The following is a 16398-nucleotide window of genomic DNA, read 5'->3' as shown; positions in this document are numbered from 1 at the left end:
AGGCAAGAGAGTAAATTAAGTTCCTATCACTGTCTTCTCTAGAAATAGCCTTTCTCTCTTCACTTTTCTTTTTTCCCTCATTACGAGGATCATGACTGAGGGTAAGTATATTGTCTCTCATCCTAGTCTAACCTCAGTCTTAGGCTTGCCTTTTGTTTAGGAACTCACAGTTTTCTTGCCCCAACCCTTACCCCCAAACAGTCATAGACCTGTCCCTAGGTATTGGGCATATGTATTGCTGATATCTTTTTCTAGCCTTTGGCTTGACTTGTCACTCATTCTGTCTTTTCATGACAGATTTAATACAGTACAATTAATGTATTTTTCATTGTTGTTATAGTGCCTTTTTTAATTGCTAGTTTGGCTGCTTCAAAGACACAAAGATGGTTTGCTATGGTTTTTTGTTTGTTTGTTTTGTTTCGTATACTTCGTATACATTTAGATCTGTGTTCTACTTGGGACGTAATTTTGTGAATTGTGTAAGTTTAGAGATCATGGTACATTATTTTCCATAGTGATGTGATATCCAGTTGACCTAGCATCTTTTATTTAAAAGACTGTCTTTTGGGGCAGAGGATCTGAATAGACATTTTCCCAAAGAAGACTTACTTACAGACAGCCAGTGGGTACATGCAAAGATGCCCACCTTCACTAGTTATCAGGGCAATGCAAATCAAAACTACAGTGAGGTATTCTCACACCTGTTTGGCTGTTATCAGAAAGATAAGAAGTAACAAGTGTTGGCAAGGATTTGGAGAAAAGGGAACTCTCTGCACTGTTGGTGGGAATGTAAATTGGCACAACCACTATGGAAACAGGTATGGAGTTTCCTCAAAAAATAAAAAAATTGAACTACCATATGATCCAACAATTCTACTTCTGGGTACTTATCCAAAGAAAACACAACAAGAACCTAAAAAGATACCTGCACCCCCATGTTCATTACAACTTTATTTATAATACCAAGATATGGAAACAACCTACTTGTCAATGGATGCATGGATAAAGAACATGAGGTAGATAGATAGATAGGTATAGATACACATATGGATATGGATATAGATATAGATATGATATAGATATAGATACAGACAGACATAGATATATAATTGACAATTTGGGGTTAGGGGCACTGACACCCTGCACATTCAAAAATTTGTGTATAACTTGTGAATTCCCCAAAACTTTACTAATAGTCTCCTGTTGACCAGGAGCCTAACCAATAATATAGTTGATTAACATAGATTTTGTACATTATAGGTATTATATACTGTATTATAGTAAAGTAAGCTAGAGAAAAGAAAATTTTGAGAAAACAAGGAATAGAAAATACATTTTACAGTATTTATCCACAAAATCTGTATGGAAGTAGACCTGTGCATTTCAAATCCATGTAGCTCAGGAGTCAACGGTATTGACGTCTTAACAATATTAAGCCTTCCATGACCATGGGATGAGTTTTCCTTTATTTATGTTTTTAGTTTCTTTAACCAATGTCTTGTAGCTTTCATTGTACAAGTCTTTAGCCTCATTGGTTAAGTTAATTTATAAGTATTTTATTCCTCTGGATACTATTGTAATAGAATTTTTTAGTAAATAGAATTTTTCCTTTTCAGATTGTCCATTCTTAGTGTACAGAAATGCAACTGATATTTGTGAGTTAACTTTGATTCTGCTACTTTTGGATATGTTTATAGTTCTTTTGGTGGAGTCTTTAGGGTTTTATACATTATATATACAAACATGGTTTTTGCTTTTTCCTTTCCAATTTGGACGCCTCTTATTTCTTTTTCTTGTATATTTACCCTGGCTAGAACTTCCAGTACTATGTTGAATAAAAGTGGTGAAAACAGACATCTTTGCCTTGTTCCTGATCTTAGAGAAAAAACTTTCAGTCTTTCAACCTTGTGTATGATGTTTTCTGGGATTTTCATGTACGGCCTTGATTTTGTTAGGATAGTTTCTATTTTTTTTTTTTTTACATTTTTTATTGAAAAAGGTGTTGAATTTTGTTACATGATTTTCTTGCATGAATTGAGATTATCATGTGGCATTTTCCCTTCATTCTAGTAATTGGGCATATTACATTTTTTTATGTTTGACTCATCCTTGCATTCCAGAAAAAAAGTTCTACTTGGTTATAGTATATAATCCTTTTAATATGCTGCTGAATTCTGTTTGCAAGTATTTTGTTGAGGATTTTTGCATTGATGTTTATAAAAGATCTACGGATCTCTTGTTTTGTTGTGTCTTTGTCTGGCTTTGGTATCAGGGTAATATTGGCCTCATAGAATGAATTATGAAGTATTCCCACTTCTGTTTTTTCAGAAGTTTGGGAGGATTGGTATTAGTTCTTTAAATGTTTGGTGGAATTCATCAGTGAAGCCATCAGGTCCAGGGCTTTTCTTTATCAGAAGATATTTAACTGCTGATTAAATCACTTTACTAGTTATAGATCTATTCATATTTTCTGTTTCTCATGATTTAGACCTGGTAGTTTTTTTATTCCCAGAAATTTGGTTCTCCAATTTGTTGGTGTACAATATTTCATAGAATTCTCCTATAACTCTTTTTATTTCTATAGAATCAGTAGTAATCTTCCCCTTTTCATTTCCAATTTTAGTATTTTGTGTTCTCTCTTTTTTTCTTAGTCCATCTCACTAAACCTTGTCAATTTTCTCAATCTTTTCAAAGGACCAACTTTTGGTTTTATTGCTTTTCTCTATTGTTTTTCTGTTCTTTATTTCATTTATCTCTGTTAATCTTTATTTTCTTTTTTTTAAGTAAACTCAGACTTCTATCATCAATGGATTTTTATTTATTTATTTAAGATGTTAATTTTTTAAAATGTTTATTCATTTTTGAGAGAGAGAGAGAGAGAGAGAGAGAGAGTAAAAGAGAGAGAGAGAGAGAGAGAGAGAGAGAATCCAAAGCAGGCTCCAGGGTCTAAGCTGTCAGCACAGAGCCTGACACAGGGCTCGAATCCACAAACTGTGAAATCCTGACCTGACCTGAAGTCAGACGCTTAACCAACTGAGCCACCCATGCACCCCAGTTTTTGTTATTTTCATCCTTCTGCTAGCTTTGGGCTTATTTTTTCCTCCTTTTTCTAGTTTCTTTCTTTCTTTTTTTAAGTTTTCTTATTTATTGGAGACAGAGGGAGCCCGAACTTGCACGCATGCACGTGTGGGGGAGGAGCAGAGAGAGAGGGGGAAAGTCCTAAGCAAGGCTCCGTGGTATAAGCTCAACGGGCTCAATCTTATGTCTGATGCTCAACCTACTGAGCCACTCAGGCGCCCCCTTTTCTAGTTCTTTAAGTTGTAAAGTTAGGTTGTTTTGATTTGAGAGCTTTTTTTGTTTTTTAATATAAGCATTTATAATTCTAAATTTCCTCCTTAGCATCACTATTGCTACATCTCATAAGTTTTGGTATATTGTGTGTTTACTTTCCTTTGTCTCTTAAGTATTTTGTAATTTATTTTGTGATTTCTTCTTTGGCCTTTTGGTTATTTTAAAATCTTTTGTTTAATTTTTACAATTTTATGGATATTCCCATTTTTCTTCTGTTCACTTCTGACTTACTCCTGTTATGATCCCAGAAGACACTATGTGTGATATCTGTTTTTCTTAAATCTGTTGATATTTAATTTGTGTCCTAACATATGATCTATGTTGGAAAGTGGCCCAGTTGTACTTGAAGACTATATCAGCTTTTGTTGGGTAGAGTGTTCTGTATATGTGTGTTAGATCTGGTTGGATTATTGTGCTGTTTACATCCTCTGTTTCTCTAATTTCCTTTTGTCTGCTTGTTCTATCCATTATTGTGATGGGGTATTGAAGTCTCCAAATGTTATAAAACTGTTTCTCCCTTCAGTTCTGTCAGTTTTGCTTCAGATATTTTGATGGTCTGTCATTAGGTGCATAAATGTTTATAATTGTTACGTCTTCTTGCTGTATTGAACCTTTTATTACATATAATGTCCTTTGTCTCTTTTTTGAATTAAAGTTTATTTTTCAGATATTAGTATAGCCATCTTTAATCTCTTTTAAGTTACCATTTGCATGGACTATCTTTTTCCATTCTTTTAGTCTCTGTGTCTTTGGATTTCAAGTGAGTCTCTTATAGATAGCATATATTTGGATCATGTCTTTTTATCTGTTTTGCCAAACTCTTTTGAAGAGTTTAATCCATTCACATTTATAGTAATTACTGATAAACAATTCTGTAGTTTTGCTATTTGTTTTCTACATATTTTATCTTTTTTTGTTCCATATTTCTGCATTGCTTTTGCATTTAGTTGATTGTTTTAGTGAAATGTTTAAATTTATTTCTCATTTCCTTTTGTGTATATTCTATAGCTGTTTTTGTGTGTATATGTGGTTACTGTGGAGATTGAATTTAATATCCTAAAGTTATAACACTGTAATTTGAATTTGCACTAATTTAACTTCAATAACATAATAAATCTCTACTTCTTTACAGATCCCTTCCCACCCCTTTCAGTTGTTGATTGCATCTTTGTACATTGTATGCTCCAAAACATAAATAATTCTTTTAAAAGCATTTGTCTTGATCCAGTTGACAGCAAAATAAATGTCAAGGTTGGTAACTATACATTACCTCACTGTGCAGTCGTGACAGTCTTTTTATGATACTCAGCATGGGACAGTCATAATTAAATTAACCTCAGTGCCTCTTAAGTGCATGGGACCTAAACAAAATAGTCATGTAAAACCCGTACCTTGAGCAGATGCAGCTTTCCTCCTAAACATCTTTTACAAATTAAGAAGTGTTTGCAAATAAATAAATGTATTAGTTTAAGTTATGTAGAAAACAAAATGTGGACTATATGCCGGTTACAATAATACTAGCTTTTAGACCAATAGTTGGTTCTTTTTAATGTATTAGTCTCCTAAATCGTATAAAAAAATGGTTATAGGGACACCTGCATGTCTCAGTTGGTTAAACATCCAACTTCAGCTCAGGTCATGATCTCACAGTTTGTGAGTTCGAGCCCCACATCGGGCTCTGTACTGACAGCTCAGAGCCTGGAGCCTGTTTTGGATTCTGTGTCTCCCTCTATCTCTGTCTCTGTCTCTGTCTCTCTCAAAAATAAGTAAATAAACATTTTTAGAAAATGGTTATAAATCATTGTTACAATAATATTAACTTACAATGGCCCATGTATTTGCCTTTGCTGAGATTTTTATTCCTTCACACAGCTTTGAGTTTATTGTCTAGTGTCTTTTTATTTCATTTTGTAGGATTCCCTTGAGCATCTCTTGTAAGACATGTCTAGTGGTAGTGAACTCTCCCTTAGCTTTTTTTTTTTTTTTTTTTTTTTTTTTTTAATCTGGGAATGTCTTATTTCTTGTCTCACTTTTGAAGAATAGTTTTGTCAGATGTAGGATTCTTGGTTGCCAGTTTTTTTTCTTTTAGCAGTTAGAATATATCAGCCCACTGCTTCTGGGCTTTAAAATTTCTTATGAGAAATCTGCTTATAGTCTTATTGAGGGTTCCTTTGTATCTGAGCTCACTTCTGTCTTACTGTTTTCAAGATCCTCTTTGTCTTTCAACAGCTTGATTATAATGTGTCTCAGTGTGGGTCTCTTTGAGTTCCTCTTACTTGGAGTTCACTGGACTTCCTGGATGTTTATATTCATGTCTTTCATCAAATTTGGGATGTTTTCAGCCATTATTTCTTTAAATATTTTCTTTACTGGGGTGCCTGGGTGGCTCAGTCAGTTGAGCATCTAACTCTTGATTTTGGCTCAGGTCACAATCCCAGGGTCATGGGATTGAGCCCCACATTGGTCCTGCTTAAGATTCTCTCCCTGCCCCCCTCTCCCCCTCCATCTCTCTCTCCCTCCTCTCCCCTCTCCCTTGTTCCTGTTCTCTCTCTCTCAAATTAAAAGTTTTTTTAAACAATGAATGAATGAATACATACATACATACATACATACATACATAAATATTTTCTCTACCTCTTTCCCTCTCTTCTCCTTATAGGACTTACACAATGCATATCTTGATCTACTTGTTGGTAGATAGGTCCCTTTGACCTCTGTTTATTTTCTTCAGTCTTTTTGTGTTTTTCAGACAGGATAATTTTCATTGTCCTATCTTGAGGTTTACTTTCTTTCTTCTGCCTACTCACATGTGCCTGTGTATCCCAGAAGTGAAATTTTCGTTTCAGTTATTGTATTTTTCAGCTGCAGAATTTTTTTTGGTTTTGTTTTAGTTTTTCTGTCTCTTTATATTTCCATTTTATTCATATTTCATTTTCTTAACTTTCTCCACATATTCCTTAGTTCCTTAAATACCTTTAAGACAGTTGTTTTAAAGCCTTTGTCTAATATATCTGCCATCAGGTCTTCTTCAGGAACAGTTTTTCTTTGAATGGGCTACTCTTCCCTGTTTCTTCACATACCTTATGTGGTTTTTGTTGTTGTTGTTGAATGCTAGACATCTTAATATAACAATGTGAAACTCTGGAAATCAGATTTTTGTCCTTCCTTAGGGTTTTCCATCCTTTTTTGTCCCTCCCACCTTGTTTTTGTTTTTATTTTGTTGTTTGTTATAAGCTATCTCCGTGCCAAGGGTCAGCCTAAGATGTAAACTTAATGTCTTTTCTGTGCACATTCTGGGCATGCATGATCACTTTCTATTTTTCCCTTCATATGCAGTTGTTTTTGTCTTGGTCTCCAATGTCTGGCTCCCAAAAGGGGAAAAAGAGAAAAATGGAGGTGGGGTTGGAATATGGGAACAGGCAATTAAGTCCCCTGGAAGTCACTTTAGTGGGAGGAGTGAGGCTTACAACAATGAAGGGAGATGGGACAACAATGGTTGCCCAGCTCTTTTTCTGTACCTCCATGATCAGAAGCAGCAGTCAGCAATCAGAGCACAAATATTTGATATTTGTTGGACAGAGTCCTATTTTCCCATCCTGGCTCCTGCAAGCTGCTATAGAAACATGTGCTTTGCTCCTTGCTATGTGGCTCAGGGTGGGGGATGGGTAGCTATTGCTGTGCTGAGAGCTGAAATTGACCAAAATTAATCACAATTAAAATAAAAACCACAGGTCTTTCCATGGAAGTTTTAAGCATTCAGTAGACTTCAGAGTTCCAAAGCAGATTCTGCAGGTATGATTGTTGTCTAGATGCTGATAGACTCCTGGTGCTCTTAACTCTGTCATCTTCCCAGAGTCCTCTCCTCCACCTTAATACTTTAAAGTTTTTTTTTTTTTTTTTTTAATGTTTGTTTATTTTGAGAGAGAGTCCATGTGCATGTGCGTGTGTACCGGGGAGGGGCAGGCAGAGAGAGAGGGAAAGGGACAAAAAAAACCCCAAGCAGGCTCTGGATTGTCAGCCCAGAACCCAACATGGGGCTCCATCGAACACATGAACCGAGAGCTCATGATCTGAGCTGAAACCAAGACTCGAATGCTTAACCCAACTGACCACCCAGGTGTTCCTCCTCCACCTTAGTTTTTAAAACAAGCATCATGCTTGATTTTTTTTTTAAGTTTATATATTTATTTTGAGAGAGACAGAGACAGCATGAGTGGGGGAGGAGCAGAGAGAGAGGAAGACAGAGAATCCCAGGCAAGTTCCATACTGTCAGCACAGAGGCCAGTCAGGGGGCTTGAACTCATGAAACTGCGAGATCATGACCTGAGCCAAAGTCGGATGCTTTAACTGACTGAGCCACCTAGGTGCCTCTACCTTAATTTTTAAAGGATATTTTTGCTGGTTATGTAAAGGATATTTACTATATTCTAGATTGGCAGTTATTTTCTTTTGTCCTTTTAACTATCATTCTGTTATATACTGGTTTCTTTTGTTTCTGTTGAGAAATTTGCTGTCAATCTTACTGTTTCTTTGAAGGTTAGCTGAATTTTTTTCTATGCTTTTTATATGAATTTTTTCTTTTTTCACTCATTCCTTTTATAGTTTGATGATGATTTCCTGGGTATGGTGTTCTTTGAGTATATTCTGCTTGGAGTTGGCAAAGTGTCTTGAATCCCTGAATTGATTTCTTTCATCAGTTTTGTAAAACTGTTATTCTTTGAATATTGCTTATATCTGTTTCTGCTCTTGTCTGGAACCTTGATTGTATGTATATTGACATTTTGAGCATATCTTCCATTTATCTTAAGCCTTTCCTCCAACTTTTCCCCTCTCTTCTAGTCTTCTTTCTTCTTTCCTACTTTCTTTCTCATGTTATAGTTTGGTATTTTTTACTGACTTACCTTCTAATCCTATGGTCTGCTGTGTCCAGTTTACTATAAAACTAATATATTGAGTTATTAATTTCATATATATTGTATTTTTCAGTTTTAGAATTTACATTTTTTTTATATCCTAATTCATTGGTGAAATTTTCCACCTCATCAGTTTTGTCGATTTTTTGCTCTAGTACCTTATTCAGAATTATTTTATTCTTTAATAGTATTTTGCTATAACACTACCTTTTTTAAGTTTATTTATTTTGAGAGAGAGAGAGAGCACGCGCGAGAGGGGAAGGGGCAGAGAGAGAGAGAGAATCCCAAGCAGACTCTGTACTGTCATCATGGAGCCCAACATGAGCCTGAATCCATGAACCAGGAGATCATGACCTGAGCCAAAACCAAGAGCCAGATGCTCAACTGACTAAGCCACCCAGGCACCCCCACAATTATTTTAAATAGTTGTCCTTGTGTGTGAACTTTATTGTTGGATCATCTGTGGATCTAGTTTTCTCTTAATTATTGGTCATGTTTTTGTCACTTAGTATATTTAGTAATTTTTGATTGTGTGCTAGACCTTGTATATGAAAGAACCATAGAGGCTTCAAACAGTGTTACCTCCCTGACAGGGTCCCCCACCCTTTTTTTTTTTTTCTGTTGCTCAAGTGGCTGAAGGGCTTATTACTTCAATTTATCTATCAGAGTTGAATTGTTCTAAATTTTTTTTTTTAACGTTTATTTATTTTTGAGACAGAGAGAGACAGAGCATCAACAGGGGAGGGGCAGAGAGAGAGGGAGACACAGAATCTGAAACAGGCTCCAGGCTCTGAGCTGTCAGCACAGAGCCGACGAGCCGAAGTCAGACACTCAACCGACCAAGCCACCCAGGCACCCAGGAGTTGAATTGTTCTAAAGCTGTGCTAAAGTTTAATAAACCTCAGGTTTCCTATCCGTCGCCTTGTTGGTTTGTTTGTTTGTTTGTTTGTTTGTTTGTTTGTTTTTGCCCCTTAAATTGAGAACCTAGTGAGTACCTGTATCCTTAACCCTGAAAGATTGTTGGAGAGTCATCTCTACAGAGATTCCCAGTATAGCTCTCAAGTCAGCCTGCTTATACTGCTTCAAAATCTGGCAATTGTCTTGGTGGCTCAAAATTCCCAAGGTACAAAGAGTTTCCTTGACATCAAATGACCCTTCCCAAAGTATGACCATTTCTTGCGTATCTTTCCAGAGGTTTTCTCTTAGTCCTCTTCAAGGTTTTTCACCCACTGCAGAACTCATGAAATGAAAATCTTACATGATAGTCAATACATAAGAGATAAAAAGTCAGCTGCTATGGTTGGATTGGGAGGCTCTGACACATCTTTAGTTTGAGAAACATCAGAGACTTTGCAATGATCATATAACTTTACTCCAAGAGAATTTTATTGTGCTCTTATTTGTATTTTTTAAATCATATTTTGTTAATGAACATATTTTAAAATGTTAAGTTTTTTTGGTGTTTTAGATTTTAAAGTTGTGATACGATTTTGAATCAAAGTGGTAGAGTATAATGTGGTCAGCAGCTACTTAAAAATAGCTTCTGCTTTCAGAGGAAAGTATACTTTTAGCAATTTGAAAAGTTTTCTCACTGATCAAAATAATTTTTAATATGTTTTTGTACCAAAACTTCAAGTAATAGCATTTCCTGTGTTCTTTTTAAAAATGATAAAATTTTCAGTTCTGTGAAACTCATCCAAAATGATGATATAGCCATTGATACTTATTATTTAAGGTTGATGTTACACTGCATATTGAAATTTTAATGATTGTGTGTGTGTGTGTGTGTGTGTGTGTGTGTGTGTGTGTGTGAGAGAGAGAGAGAGAGAGAGAGAGAGAGAGATATCACTGTAATGTGTTCCAAAAGTTGGATTAATGGAATTTTTGACTGAAAAGGACTGAATTTTGTAGATTATTCAAGTGAAACTCCCTAATATTTAAGTCAGCTCCTCAAGGTCTTACAGGTAATTAATGGGAAATTTGAAACTAAAATTCAAACTTCATTTCTCTAAATCTGCTATTTAAAAAAAAAAATTTTTTTTTTAACGTTTATTTATTTTGGAGACAGAGAGAGACAGAGCATGAATGGGGGAGGGTCAGAGAGAGGGAGACACAGAATCCAAAACAGGCTCCAGGCTCTGAGCTGTCAGCACAGAGCCCGACACGGGGCTCGAACTCACGGACCGCGAGATCATGACCTGAGCCGAAGTCGGGTGCTTAACCGACTGAGACACTCAGGCGCCCCTGCTATTTTTTAAATTTGGTTTAATGATGGTATACAAGTGTATGCTGGTCATTATAGAAAGCTTTTTAATCCCTAATTATTTTTAAAAATAGATAAATTGTATTATAAATGTTTTATCAAAATTGTTTTTTATTTCATGAGAATATTATCTTAATATTTCAGTTTTTTAATTTTTATTTTTATAGAGCTGGAAAATATTGAAGTCTCAACAAATGAATTCCACACTTGAATTCTGCCGCATTCCTATGCCACCTCCTCCTTTAGAAAACTGATCTTAGAACAGAGGTAAAATTATGAAATTTAAGTTCTTAAAAGTTAAAGAATTTTTCCATACAATTAGACATGTTGGAATTTTTGGTCATCTTTGGTGGGTAGCTTCTATTTATTTAGCAATTTTACCTAAGAGACTTGAAATAATCACATCTTAATTACTGCCTTTGAGTTTTACTTTTGAAATACTTTTTAATAATTTTTAGTAGTTGTGTCTTTTAACCTTCTTGTTGCCTAAATCTTTACAGTTACTGAATAATTGAATTTACTCATCATAATTGTATTATGTAACTACATTGAGATCAGTGCTGTCCAATAGAATTTCTGTGATGATGTCTGTGTTCTTTATCTGTGTTCTCCAGTATGGCTGCATGTAGCTACTGAGCACTTGAAATGTAGCTAGTGCAACTAAGGAATTGAGTCTTTAAATTTTATTTTGTTTTATTTTATTTTATTTTATTTTATTTTATTTTATTTTATTTTATTTTATTTTATTTTATTTTAAATAGCTATATGTAGCTAGTGGCTACTATATTGAATGGTGCAGCTTTAGGGTTTTTTTTAGAGAAGTTGATATTTACAATAAATGCACATCTTGAGTACTCAAATTTCAGATTTATACCTTGAAATATTGTTATAGTTGTTGGCCTAGTTTGAAAATTTGCAGTAGCAAAAACCATTTTTTATGATTTCATATGTTTCCCTGATAATTGTATAGCTTTGTTTATCCAGTAAACCCCAGAGAGCAGTTACCATAATTAGTTTTTCTCACTGATGTGTTAACTTATTTAATCTTAAAAAAACAAAAAAAACTTTGACATAGGTACTTATATTATCTCCCATTTATAAATGAGGAATTTGAGGCCATAAATTAATTTGGAGTAATTTTTCCACAGATGCATAGCTGGTAGGTCATGGAACTGGAATTTGAACTCAGGCAGTCTAGAACCAGACCCCCATACTCTAACCATTAGGCTGTACTGCCTCTTATAATCTGATTCTTTATAAATTGACAATTTCCAAAAAAGATACATGCTGTCAGCTAAGACACAATTTCTGCCTGTGTAGGCCATGGAAAGCTTATTGTACTTGGATCAGTATAGTGAGTTTGCTTCCTGGCAAGTAGTTATTGACCTTCAGATCATGTTCCAGCAGTTTCTTATTTTGTTCATTATGTTGTATTCAGGGCTTGCTAATAAAGGTTGCCATTACCATGGCCATCAAAAAGATAATTGTTTCCTGTGATGTCTTTTTACTTTGTTAGATAGTCTGAAAGTAAGGCAGTATGGGCCCAAATTGAGCTGCATGCTGGAATATCAGCTTGATTTTTGCTTTTAAGACTTTAATTTTTTTTAAGTAATCTCTAGACCCCACGTGGGGCTTGAACTCATGGTCTCGAGATCAAGAGTCTCCTGCTCTACCTACTGAGCCAGGCAGGCATCCCTTGATTTTTGCTTTTAAATATGCTTTCTATATACCAGATAATGGAATGGGTATAATATACAGTGGAAAAAATCTACAGAATTATACATTGTCTGGTTAAATAAAAGGGAAACTTTTAGTACATTTATAACTACGTTCACAGCTACCTCCAGATACTAAGGTACTGAGAATAGTTAGGAAATCCATATTACACAATTTCTCTGTAACCAGCACTATTCTGTTTTTCAAATGAAGGTACTTGAATATTTTTAGGATTTTAGATATAGTAAGTAAAACTAAAGCCCAAAAGATTTAATTGATTTGTCCAAGGTCATATAAGCAGTGTGGTTCATTGATTCAACAAATACACATAAGTACCTACCATTAAGTCCAGATACCATAGTATGTTTGTTAGCTTTGAGTATATAGTGAATACCCAAATGTGACCAAAACAGAAAGGGACCGTTTTCATATAACTTAATAATCTTATAGGGAAGATCGATAATAAGATCTAAGAAGCCAGGTATAAAATCCAAAGCTCTAGGAAGGAAATGAACCATATTTGTTGGAATGGAAAGTAGTAGAGTAGGGAGAAAGGGATGCTATTTAGATGAAGTGGTCAAGAAAGGCTTGCTGAGACTAACAGGATTGGAAGAAGGCAGCTATTTGTATAGCAGTAGTAAGACAGCATTCTAGTCTGGAAAGAATCCCTGGGGTGAAGGGGTGCATGAAGTTATAGAAAAACTTAAGAGTATGGCCAGGACATAGAAAGCTGTGGGGAGTAGTATGAGCTACAAGAAAGGGGACAAGGTACATTTTTCAACCGTAGGTTTTGGAATAGGCATTAAGTTAAAATCCTAGTTTTACCAGTTCAACTGTGTTACCTTGTGTGGGTCATTTGACCTAATTTACACATTAATTTTCTTATCTATTGGGAATAACAGATTATTTTATAGTACCATATATAGTGTCAGGAAAATTAAGTATATAATACTTGTAGCAAACATTTATAGTGTTTACTTGTGATAAGAATTATTCTTTTTTTTTTTAAGTTTATCTTTATTTATTCTGAGAGAGAGATAGAGAGCAAGTGAAGGAGGGGATGAGAGAGGGGAGAGAGAGGAAATCCCAAGCAGGCTCCACACTGTTAGTGCAGAGCCCAAAGTGGAGCTCAAACTCATGAACCATGAGATCAAGCCACCAGGTGCCCTGATAAGAACTATTCTAAGTACACAATAATTATATGAAATAAGTACTGTGCTGCTGTTATCCTTCTTTTTGAAACCAGAGAAATGAGGCACAGAGGGTTTAAGTATAGCTAGTAAGGGGGTAACTGTAGCAAGTGAGTACCCTTAAACTTAGACAATCTGGCTCCAGAGTCCATGCTCAGAGTGGGTCCTGGTAATCCCTTAAGTGGGTTTGTGAGGTCAAAATTGTTTTTTATATTAATACTAAGACAGTATTTGCTGCCTTCATTGTCATTCTCTGATGAATACACAGTGAAGTTTTTCAGCAACAGATTGAATGCAGAAGTAATTATGAGATTTGCAAAAAAAAAAAAAAAAAAGTAAAACAACAAATACTACTCTTCTCACCAAATTTGCTTTTGTTCGGGAAAAATAAAATTTCACTTTAAAACATGTCAAAAAAACCCCACTGTGTTAACATGTAATGGGCTTATTTTTTTAAATGAGTTAATAAACTTTTTAAATGTAGGAGTGAAAGGGGGTTCTGAGGCAAAAAGTTGATTTGCTGCTCTAACCCACTAGATTCTACTGCTTTATTAATCAGATAAATTATAGAAAACAACTGATACAATGTTCATACTTGATAGGCTCACTAGTAATTTACTTTTTCTTTTTTTTTTTTAAATTTGTTTTAATGTTTACTTATTTTTGAGAAAGAGAGAGAAAGAGCATGAGCGGGGAAGGGGCAGAGAGAGAGAGGGAGACACAGAATCTAAAGCAGGCCCCAGGCTCTATGCTGTCAGCACAGAGCCCAAAGCGGGGCTTGAACCCATGAACCGCGAGATCATGACCTGAGCCGAAGTCAGACATTTGACTGAGCCACCCAGGCGCCCCTACTTTTTCCTTACTTTTAAGATAATTTTCTTTACATTTTAACATTTTTGAAATCAGGATGTGTCTTGACTGAATAAACTTCAGCTACCAGGCAAGTAAATTGTGAAATAGCAACAGTCATCCTTATTTGGTATTTTGAGAATTTGGCTTTGTGAATTCATTTATTCATTTATCATTTCAATTAATACTAGTAGCACCATATTGAGTTAAATTTTTTTATTAAAAATTTTTTTAATGTTTGTTATTTTTGTGTTACGTTTTTAATTGAGTTTCCATCTGTAAATTGTTGCTTAAAATGTCTATAAAATATCACAGTATAATATAGCTTTGCAATGAATAATGGTCTCAGCCGAAGATTGCCTGACATGTGCCAATTAATTCAGAGAAAATTTGCCAGATCCCTCGGTCTCTAATTTCAAACCTGGACAAGGTTGATATTCCTGTTTGATGCATTTGAGAGAATATCTACCTGTCAAACGTTTCTGGGTGCTTTTTAAAGAAGCTATCAACTTCCAACCATATTTAATTTGGAAAAATAAAATTATTAAGCTTAATCACATGGAAAAAGCAGGCAGAAATCTCAGGTTTTATTATGGCCAAAAATAAAACTGTCATTACTGCAGGTGCTAAATAATTGAGTTCATGAGATAAGTAACTAAATCAATAGATGTTTGAGTACCTGTTATGTGCCTCACACGTCTCTGTGAAGTACGGATTCTAGTGGGAAAGACAGACAATAATAAGTAAACAAATAAGATAATTATGATTTTGCTAACTGCTATGAAGGAAACGGACAGAATGATAGGGGATGGAAGGAAGAGGAACTTGGGGAGCCAATTTAAGTAGAGGGAGCTTCTCTGAGGAAGTGACATTTGAACTGAGTCTAATCCAGACATAAAGAGAGGGCTGGGAGAGTGTGCCTTATGGCTAGTAGAACAAAGATGTCCAGAAGCATAAAGCATAATTAAAATTTTTTTTTAATGTTTATTTATTTTTGAGACAGAGAATGAGCAGGGGAGGGGCAGAGAGAGAGGGAGACATAGAATCTGAAGCCGGGTCCAGACTCTGAGCTGTCAGCACAGAGCCTGATGCAGGGCTCGAACTCATCAACTAAGAGATCATGACCTGAGCCGAAGTCAGATGCTCAACTGACTGAGCCACCCAGGCACCCCAGCATAAAGGATAATTTAAAAAGTCATATGTGATTATATGGATAAGCTTATGTTTTTGTCCTTTAGTTAAACATTTTTTCATTTTAATAAAGGTTTGTTTCTTATTTTCTACTTAAATTTGTTACTGAACAAATTACAGTCTTAAAATTAGTAGTATTGTAGAGTTGAAGAAATGTGGTGGTATTTGGTTTTAATTATTAACACCACTGTATTTCTGTATTTAAAAGTATTACGTGGACTCTTGGGTGGCTCAATGGGTTAGGCGTCCGACTTTGGCTCAGGTCATGATTTTGCGGGTTCGTGAGTTCAAGCCCCATGTCGGGTTCTGTGCTGACAGCTCAGAGCCTGGAGCCTGCTTCTTATTCTATGTCTCCCTCTCTCTCTGCCCCTCCCCCATTCATGCTCTGTCTCTCTCTGTCTCAAAAATAAATAAACACTAAGAAAAAAAAATGTTAAAGAAAAAAAGTATTACCTTGCAGTCATTTTAAAAATAGTATTGGTAGAAAAAAAAATAGTATTGGTAGAAACTAAAGTGATTTGATAAACAAATTTGTTGTTATAGAAGAGATTAGATAGGAATTTAAAATAATGAATTTAACCTGAATGTGAGACTTTCTCTTTTTTTTTCTGAAGGATTACTTGGGGAGCTTTTTAAAATAAGTATTCCAGGCTCTATATCAAATAGGGATTCTGATGCAATATATACAGATAAAAAGATTTGTGGGATTTTTTTGAAAATAATATTTGGGTTTCTTTTTTATTTTAAAAGCAGTTGATGTTCTTTGTAGAGAATTGGAAAAAAATATTAATTTTAGTTGCTTGTCCTTGCCCTTTTCTATAAAGCAGTAGCATACATTTAAAAAATCTTCTAATCCCTTGTAGTTAGCAAAAACATAACTTACTAGTTTATAAATTTTTCCTAAAACATAAAACCTGGATTTAAA

General features: G+C 34.9%; 1 protein-coding gene across 9 annotated transcripts in view; it reads left to right on the top strand.

Annotated features, from left to right (window-relative positions):
• Window positions 1-16398, top strand: part of FAM126B (family with sequence similarity 126 member B) — a 90094-nt gene that overhangs the window by 20077 nt on the left and 53619 nt on the right. For 8 of the 9 annotated variants that reach the window (XM_042949668.1, XM_042949674.1, XM_042949665.1 and 5 more), the window contains one exon: window positions 10695-10794. The gene's annotated coding sequence lies outside the window, so the exon portion shown is untranslated. Of the gene's footprint in view, window positions 1-4515; window positions 4603-10694; window positions 10795-16398 lie in introns of those variants that run through there. The other variant, XM_042949673.1, reaches the window with a different exon arrangement.

Source organism: Panthera leo, chromosome C1, assembly GCF_018350215.1.
Source record: "Panthera leo isolate Ple1 chromosome C1, P.leo_Ple1_pat1.1, whole genome shotgun sequence".
Taxonomy (NCBI): domain Eukaryota; kingdom Metazoa; phylum Chordata; class Mammalia; order Carnivora; family Felidae; genus Panthera; species Panthera leo.
This window is presented reverse-complemented; position numbering and strand designations above follow the sequence as displayed.